The following is an 8,718-nucleotide window of genomic DNA, read 5'->3' on the forward strand; positions in this document are numbered from 1 at the left end:
ATGACCCACGGACTCCGGAAACCCGAGGGAAAAAGAGGCTAGGTGGAAAATGGTAAGACCAATGTTGGGCATTGCTGGAAAAGCTTTAATCAAGGCGAAATATCAAGGGGTTCCCATTATAACCCAACCGCGTAAGGAACGCAAAAATCCAGGAACATAACACCGATATGGCGGAAACTAGGGAGGCAAGAGTGGAACAAAACACTAGGCGAGAGGCCGAGCCTTCCACCCTTTAGCAAGTATATAGATGCATTTAAGATAACATAGCAATATAATGATATCCCAACAATTAAATAAAAGATGTTCCAAGAAGGAACGGCCTCCAATCTTCACCTGCAACTAGCAACGATATAAGAGGGGGCTGAGCAAAGCGGTAACATAGCCAATCAACGGTTTTCTAGGACAATGATGGGTTAGAGGTTTGACATGGCAATTTTGGAGGCTTGCAAGCAAGTGGTAGGCATCGTAGCAATGTCATAGCAAAAGAGCGAGCAAACTAGCATAGCAAAGATAGTAGTGATTTCAAGGGTATGATCATCTTGCCTGCACAGTTGTCAGAGTTGACTGGATCCTTGAAAGCAAACTCAACGGGCTCCTCGTTAGCGAACTCGTCTCCCGGCTCTACCCAAACAATACAAACAAGCAACAAGTATACAATCCACCACGTGCAAGGATCAAGCAATATGATGCAATGATGATATGCGATGCGGGATGCAAAATGCAAGATATGACAGGGAATGCATGAACCTGGCCTCAACTTGGAAAACCAAGTGTGCCACTGGAAAGATGAGATGAAATCGCTTGAAAACGATATAAAGATCACCGGAAACGGAGTTACGGTTTGGAAATGGCAAGCGATTCAAATATGACACCGGTCTGCGATTTACAGCAAGTAGGCCTCTAAACGCAATGAAAGTAACATGCTACAGCACCCAAACAAGACAACAAAATACATGGCAGGGATTCACACAAGATGCTTAACAAAAGTCTAGCACTGAGCTACGGCCAAATCATCCATTAACAGGTTCAAACAAGCATGGCAAAAACGCAAATGGTAAAACAGATCTCAGACTTAGTGAAATTAACACTTGTCTGGAATTCCAGATCATATAGCCCTCTTCGGAGCAACAAAACAACATGCTACAGGACCTGAACATGACAAAGAAAGACATGGCATGGAGCTACTCAACAAGCTTAACAAAAGTCCATTAGTGACCTTGAGCCAAAAGGGAGGAGGCGCGGGTCCGGTCGTCGGAGGTAGGGGCCGGAGCGGTGGACGGCAGAGATGGCTAGGGCGACGGAGGCGTCGCGTCCGGGGCGGCGCTGGTGGCTCCGGCGGGCGACTAGTGGCGGACGGCGGCCGGAGCAGGGTCGGCGGTGGCGGCGGCCGTCGAGGCGAGCCGGGAGGCGGCGGCGCGGCCAAGGAGACGAGGCAGCGGGGTCGGGCTCCTCTGGCCCGTGCGCGGGCGCGGGCGGGCCGGCCACGGGCCGCGTCGGGCTGGCGGTGGAGGCGGCGAAGTGGGGAGGCGGCGCGAGCCAATGGTGGAGTGCCACGTGGCGGCGGACGGGCGCGGCGGACGTGTCCGTCAGCGGGGCAATTGTCCGGCGCGCGCGAAGACGAATGGAGCTAGGGTTTCGGGGGAGGAGAAGATCCGAATTTCGGGGGTTCTTTAAATAGACATAGAGGGAGCTAGGAGAGTCCAAATGAGGTGCGGTTTTCGGCCACACGATCGTGATCGAACGCTCTAGATGATGGAGCAGAGTTAGGTGGGTTTTGGGCCAAATTGGAGGGGTGTTGGGCTGCAACACACACGAGGCCTTTTCGGTCCCTCGGTTAACCGTTGGAGTATCGAACGAAGTCCAAATGATACGAAACTTGACAGGAGGTCTACCGGTAGTAAACCAAGGCCGCTTGGCAAGTCTCGGTCCAATTCGGAAATGTTTAATCCCCACACACGAAAGAAAGCTAGAAATGACCACCGGAGGAGAACTAAGCACCGGAATGCAAAACGGACAACGGGGAAAATGCTCGAATGCATGAGACGAACACGTATGCAAATGCAATGCACATGATGACATGATATGAGATGCATGACAACGACAACCACACACGGAGACAAAAACCCGAACCCGAGAAATAAAAATAACTTAACGCCGGAAACGGCAAGAGTTGGATTACAAATTGGGAAAATCATATCCGGGGTGTTACAACACTCCACCACTACGAAAGGATCTCGTCCCGAGATCTAGGACTGAAAGAACGTCGGGTACTCAGAACGGAGGTGATCCTCGCGTTCTCAGGTAGCTTCACGGTCGGAATGGTGTGACCACTTGACTTTGAGAAATTTTATTGACTTGTTGCGAGTCTTGCGTTCAGTCTCTTCAAGAATAGCAACTGGGTGCTCATGATAAGAGAGATCTTCTTGGAGATCAATGTCCTCGAAGTTGACAGTGCGGTCAGGAGTCTTGAAGAACTTTCGAAGCTGAGAGACATGGAACACGTCATGAACATTTGCAAAGTTTGATGGAAGCTCGAGTTGATAGGCGAGGTCGCCTCTCTTGCTGCCAATCTTGAAAGGTCCCACGTATCTAGGGGCAAGCTTCCCTTTGATACCAAAGCGACGAGTACCTTTCATAGGAGAGACACGGAGGTAAACATGATCTCTGATCTCGAAAGCCAAATCACGGTGCTTACTATCATAGTAGCTGTTCTGACGGGATTGGGCTGCTTTGAGGTTATCACGAATGACTTTGCACATTTCTTCTGCTTCTGTGATTAAGTCATTACCCAAAAGCTGACGTTCACCGGTTTCAGACCAGTTGAGAGGGGTACGGCACTTCCTACCATACAGAATTTCGAAAGGGGCCTTGCCCGAACTTGCTTGAAAACTGTTGTTGTAGGAGAATTCAGCATAAGGAAGACAATCCTCCCACTTCATGCCAAAGGAGATCACACAAGCCCTGAGCATATCTTCAAGAATCTGGTTGACACGCTCGACTTGACCGCTAGTTTGAGGATGGAAAGCTGTGCTGAAGCGGATGTTAGTGCCCATGGCCTTCTGGAAAGAATCCCAAAACTTCGAGGTAAAGATGCTGCCACGGTCTAAAGAGATCACTTGAGGAATACCGTGTAGAGAGACAATCCGAGAGGTATAGAGTTCCGCCAATTGAGCTGCAGTGATCGACTCTTTGATAGGCAGAAAATGAGCCACTTTGGTGAGTTTGTCGATGACAACAAATATAGCATCATTGCCACGGTTGGACTTTGGAAACCCAGTCACGAAGTCCATTTCAATGTGGTCAAACTTCCATTCTGGAATGGCAAGAGGTTGGAGGAGACCAGCTGGCCTTTGGTGTTCTGCCTTCACTCTTCTGCAGACATCACATTCATTCACGAATTGAGCAATCTCGCGCTTCATTCGAGTCCACCAATAAGCTTGCTTGAGGTCCTGATGCATCTTTGTGCTCCCAGGGTGGATGGAGAGGAGAGAATTGTGAGCCTCGTTCAAGATCACTTTATGGAGGTCACCTTTGGGTACAACAATACGATCCTCGAAGAAGAGAGTGTCCTTGTCATCAAGGCGGTAGCACTTGTACTTGGACTGAATCTTGGCAATCCCAATCTTCACCTTTTTCACCATAGCATCAAGAAGCTGGGCTTGGAGAATCTGGTCTTCCAAGGTAGGAGAGACTTGAAGGTTGGCGAGGAAACCTTGAGTAACAACTTGCAGATTAAGTTTGTGGAAAGCTTCACAAAGCTCGGGTTGATAAGGCTTAAGAATCAGACTGTTGCAGTAAGCTTTCCTGCTCAAAGCGTCAGCAATCACATTGGCCTTGCCTGGGGTATACTCGATACTCGGATTATACTCTTGAATCATTTCGACCCATCGAGTTTGCCTGAGGTTGAGATTAGGCTGAGTGAAGATGTACTTGAGACTCTTGTGATCAGTGAAAATGTCCACTTTTCTTCCCAATAGAAGATGTCTCCAAGTCAAAAGAGCATGCACAACTGCCGCCAACTCGAGATCATGAGTGGGGTAGTTCTTCTCATTTGGCTTCAACTGGCGAGATGTATAAGCAACAACTTTATTCTCTTGCATCAAAACTGCGCCAAGACCTTGGAGAGAGGCATCACAAAAGACCTCGAACGGTTTGGATTCATCAGGCGGAGTCAGAACTGGAGCAGTGATCAATTTCTCTTTCAAAGTGTTGAAAGCAATATCACACTCCGGAGACCAAACGTACTTGACGTGCTTCTGAAGAAGATTAGAGAGAGGCTTCGCGATCTTAGAAAAGTTTTCAACGAATCTTCGGCAATAGCTTGCGAGACCGAGAAAACTGCGGAGTTGCTTCACGTTCTGAGGAGGTTCCCAATTCACAATTGCAGACACCTTCTCAGGATTGACGGCAATGCCCTTCGCAGAGATGATATGACCAAGATAAAGAACCTCATCAAGCCAAAATTCACACTTGGAGAACTTGGCATAGAACTGATGTTCCCTCAGCTTATCAAGCACCAAACGCAAGTGTTTGGCATGATCTTCCTTGTTCTTGGAGAAAACCAGAATGTCGTCGAGATAGACCAAAATGAAGTCATTGGTGTAGGCATTGAAGATGAAGTTCATCATGCGAGAGAACGTCGGAGGAGCGTTGGCGAGGCCAAAAGACATGACAGTGTATTCATATGAACCAAAGCTTGTTCTGAATGTTGTCTTGGGAATATCTTCTTCACGAATGCGAATCTGGTGCTAACCCATACAAAGATCAAGCTTGGAGAATACTTGAGCACCTTTGAGTTGTTCGAACAGCTCATTGATGTTGGGAAGTGGGTATTTGTTCTTGATGGTCTTCTTGTTCACTGGACGGTACTCAACACAAAGTCGGTCCGTTCCATCCTTCTTCTTCACAAAAAGAACACCACAACCCCACGGAGAAGAACTAGGCCAGATGAGACCCATTTTCTCTTGCATATCGAGTTGCTTCTTCAGCTCCTTCAACTCTTCAGGTCCGAGCTTGTAAGGACGTTTGCACACAGGTTCCGTACCAGGCTCAAGATTAATAACGAATTCAACTGGCCGGTGCGGAGGCATTCCTGGAAGCTCTTCTGGAAAGACATCTTGATATTCGCAAACGACTGGAATTTGCGAAATAGCATCCAATTCACCCTTCTCATTGAGAGAAAATAGACGGATAGTATTATCCCGAGCGACAAAGACAATTACATCCTCAGACGAATGAGTCAATTGAATCTGCTTGGCAGCACAATCAAGATGTGCCCTGTGCTTAGAAAGCCAATCCATTCCGAGAATAAGATCAATATCCGAGTTACCAAGAACAGTTGGGGAAGAAAGGAACTTGTAGTCACCCAATGTGATAGTAACCTCAGGGACGCAGGTGTTAGCTGTCATCTGCTTGCCCGGTGACACAATTTGCAAGGAACTTTGCAGATACTAATAATCACCCTCATACTTTGATGCAAAAGGTTTGGAAATGAAGCAATGCGATGCACTAGTGTCAAAAAGAACTTTTGCAGGAATATCATTAACAGGAAGGTTACCCATGATGACATCTGACGAGTCCTCTGCCTGAGCTGCATTCATCAAATTGACCTTGGCGAACTTGGGGTTATGCTTGACCACAACTGTACTTGCCGATCTCACAGGAGGAGGAGGAGGAAGACGCCTCTGGTTGAGACACTTGTTGGCATACTGACCCTTCTGTTGGCACTTGTTGCACGTGAGCTCTGAAAGCGGACGGTGATACGGAGCACTCGATCTTGGAGCTTGAGACGAAGTCTTGTTCTGAAAGCCAGGGTTGGTTGGGTGGGAAGAACCACTGCCACCTTTACTCTTCTGCTGATACGGCTGACGGAACGGAGGAGGAGGAAGCCAAAACTTCTGCTGCTTGGCCACTTGAGTAGAGGAAGGAGTAACATCTCTGACTCGCTTCTTGGAAGCATCACACCTCAACTGAGCAGCCTCTTGCTTCAGTGCCATGTTATAGAACTCATCATACCTCAAGGGCTCAAAGAGAACAAGAGCGAGCTGGATATCTTCTCTGAGACCACCCCTGAACTGGTATATCATGCTCTTCTCATCAGGCACGTCCTGCTTGGCAAAGCGGGCGAGCTTCTGAAACACCTTGTTGTAGTCATAGACAGACAAAGAGCCTTGCTTTAGATTGCGGAATTCCTCACGCTTGCTTTCAACCACGCTCTGGGGAATATGATGAGCTCGGAAATCTTGACGGAAATCATCCCAAGTGATAACGCGTCCACCTCTGGAATCCTTGTACTGCTGGAACCATTCTGCAGCTTGATCTTTGAGTTGGAAGGAAGCGAACTTAACAAAGTCCTCAGGCCTGACGTTACTGCACTCGAAATGCTTACACAGATCCACAAGCCAATCGTCAGCATCAGTTGCCTCAACACAATTGCTAAAAGTCTTTGGCCCGTTAGCAAGGAACTGGTTGAGTGTAGCAAAGTGACTCTGATTGCTGCCTTGATTCCCTTGGTTGCCTTGATTGCGCTCTTGAAGAATTTGCATGATCAACTGTGTGTTTGCATTGGTTGCGGCCATCACAGCTTGCCATGCCTCTGGAGGAGGTGGAGGTGGTGGCGGATCAGGATTCAGAGTCGTCCGCGTTGGAGGAGCCATCCTGGAGAGGTTGACCACCATTAGCACATTGACAGATAAATATTGAAGCTGAATCCAACGAAATGAAAATTGCAACATATAGTCTTCACATCCGAACAAAATGAACGAATGCATTCCTCTTAAAATGGTCACATAACCATAAATTGAGAAGCCACTTAGAATTAAGGTAGAGAAATAACTCAACAAGGTACGGATCAAGAACGAATAATCGGTAAGAAATCCCAATCTCAAACCAATATCCGTGGAAGAAAAAACTAGAGCTACTATAATTTCCACCTATGAAACTCCCGAACCTTTCCGGTTATGAAATCAGGTGTTGGGGATACAGGGGAAGCATAATATCTCACCCAAACTAGCAAATCCTACATCCAGCTGTATCCATCCTTCAACACATAACCAAGAAACCTTCGGAAACCATCTACCTCAACCTTCGAAAAGCATCCGTTATACAAGTTATGGCGATACTCCCGAACTCTCGCCCCAGTACTGGGTGGCGTCGAGGTTATCTCACCAACGAACTGCATAAAAGAGATTTTCAATGTCGGCGTACTAAACTCAGGTATTCCAGAACTGCAACGATAAAATTATGATGACAACACCTCAGAGCTCAACTCCCCGGGACACTTCCACTAAACCCCTGACAGGAGGCACCAAGACAATGTTCTCATCATAAAACCATCAGAACGATTCCAAGATACCCGCGTGATCCTAAAAAAAATTAGTGAAATTTGAGAAGAGAAGAGTCAAAACTCTACGTCAGGATGCCTTACCAGAGCAATGAGGAGACTGGGAAGTAAAAATATAATTCCTAAATGACTCAAAACATTTTTCTAGACACAACTCGGCTGCTAAAACGATCAAGCAATGGGGCTCCTAAGGTCGGGGAAGGCTCTGATTACCAACTTGTAACACCCTCGATGCGACTATAGCTCCCACGTGTCGAGGCACGACTTAGAGACATAATCGCATTGAAGGCATATGTCGCAAGTTAGGCAATCTTCACAACATCCCATGTAATATGATAATAAAAGGGGAGATAACATAGTTGGCTTACACTCGCCACGTCAATCAAGTACATAAATAACATTACATCATCCAAACACTCATGGCCCGTCTACGGCGCCAAAATGAAAGATAACCCAACATGCAACATGGTCCCAATCACCCCAACTGGGCACCACTACTGATCATCGGGAAAGGAGACATAGTAACGTTGAGAGTCTTCGTCGAACTCCCACTTGAGCTCGTACGCGCCTCCTGGAGCAGAATCATCAGGCCCTGCATCTGGTGTAATAGTAATCTGTGAGCCACAGGGACTCAGCAATGCACCCTCGTGATCAAGACTATTTAAGCTTATAGGTAAGGCAAGGTAAAATATGAGTGGAGCTGCAGCAAGCGACTAGCAAGTATGGTGGCTAACTTATTCGCAAAGGAGAGAGAGAAGAGGAGGCAAACGCGAGCGAGAAACTAGAGAGCAACCTGTGCAAACATTACTCCAACACCGTGTCCACTTCCCAGACTCCGCCGAGAAGAGGCCATCACGGTAACACACTCAGTTGAGTCATTTTAATTAAGTTAAGGTTCAAGTTATCTACAACCGGACATTAACAAATTCCCATCTGCCCATTACCGCGGGCACGGCTTTCGAAAGTTCAATCCCTGCAGGGGAGTCCCAACTTAGCCCATGACAAGCTCTCACGGTCAACGAAGGAATAGACCTCCTCCCAAGACGTTCCGATCAGACTCGGTATCTCGGTAACTCAAGACACTTCGACAGGTTAAAACAAGACCAGCAACACCGCCCGAATGTGCCAACAAATCCCGATAGGAGTTTCACATATCTCTTTCTCAGGGCACACTCAGATGAGCACTCCATACAACTAAAACCAAACCTCGAGTTTCCCCGAGGGGGCGCTGCACAGGACTCTAGTTTGGACCAACACTCAGAGGAGCACTGGCCCGGGGGGTTAAAATAAGATGACCCGCGGGCTCCGGAAACCCGAGGGAAAAAGAGGCTAGGTGGCAAATGGTAAGACCAATGTTGGGCATTGCTGGAAAAGCT

The sequence above is a fragment of the Triticum dicoccoides genome, chromosome 6A, assembly GCF_002162155.2.
Source record: "Triticum dicoccoides isolate Atlit2015 ecotype Zavitan chromosome 6A, WEW_v2.0, whole genome shotgun sequence".
NCBI classification, from domain to species: Eukaryota; Viridiplantae; Streptophyta; class Magnoliopsida; order Poales; family Poaceae; genus Triticum; species Triticum dicoccoides.